The sequence below is a fragment of the Eimeria mitis genome, genomic scaffold (genome assembly GCF_000499745.2).
Source record: "Eimeria mitis Houghton genomic scaffold, Emh_scaff2288, whole genome shotgun sequence".
NCBI classification, from domain to species: Eukaryota; Apicomplexa; class Conoidasida; order Eucoccidiorida; family Eimeriidae; genus Eimeria; species Eimeria mitis.
This window is the reverse complement of record NW_013570618.1, coordinates 4,535-5,552: the sequence shown is the minus strand read 5'-3', so window position 1 is coordinate 5,552 and position 1,018 is coordinate 4,535.

The following is a 1,018-nucleotide window of genomic DNA, read 5'->3' as shown; positions in this document are numbered from 1 at the left end:
CGTTGAGCTCAAGGGCCTGGGTGTTGCGGGGAGGAGACAGCCAGAAACGGGGTTGCAACGCACCCCGCTGCGGCTGGTACTACAGCCAGCCCCACGCGCGCGCGCAGAGAAGCTTCACCGAAGCTCCCTGTGCTGCATGCTTTACCTCTGCATGTACTTGTGGAGCGTTTGTAAGCGTTTACAAGAAACGCGCCAGCACCAGGTGAAAGCGGCTGCGCTAACTCATGCTACAAACAACACCCTCTTTCTGTCCCTTGCATGAACATCTGTTTGTATTTTCATTACTTCCGTTTTAATTTGTTCTGCTGCAACGCTCAAATTCTCTTCCTGTGTAGGGTTTAGGGCTTCGTGTTTTAGTGTTTTGCATTACTATTTGTTTCAGTTTATGTTGCCTACTTGTATGGCTGTCGTTTACTGCTACTGATCCTGCGGTGCCTGCTGCAGTATTATTCTTTTCTTTTTCTATTTCTATTCCTTCACTTCATCTTCTCTCTGTTAATATTTCTGTTCATATTTTCTAGTCGGCGTAACAAATAGCAGTTCATCTTTTTGTTTGTCGCCCAGCCAGCATGGCTCCTCCCGTTAAAAGCTGAATATATTTTCCTTCTTTCTAGCCGGCGTAACAAATAGCAGTTCATCATTTTTTTAAATTATTTCTCTCTCTGTTCCCTTCATTTCATTTCTAGTCCACCTGTTGAGTTTCTGTTGGGTATATAAACCCGTAGTGTCAGTGCATACTCTCAAATGTTACAAAGAGGAATGGAAGCTCCTAGTGCAGCAGCAGCAGCAGCAGCAGCTAATTTGTATTGCTGCTGCTGCAGCACCAGCTACTTCCTATTGCTGATGCTGCAGCACCAGCCAGACGTCACCGCTGTTGCAGCTCCGTGTCTCTTCCTACTAAGCAACCGCCCTCACCAGACCTATTTTCTCTATTTCCTAATTTATTTTGTTCGTCTGCTAATACACTATGAAGTATAGATGCGTAATATATTAATAAATAATATATATTGCTGCCTCC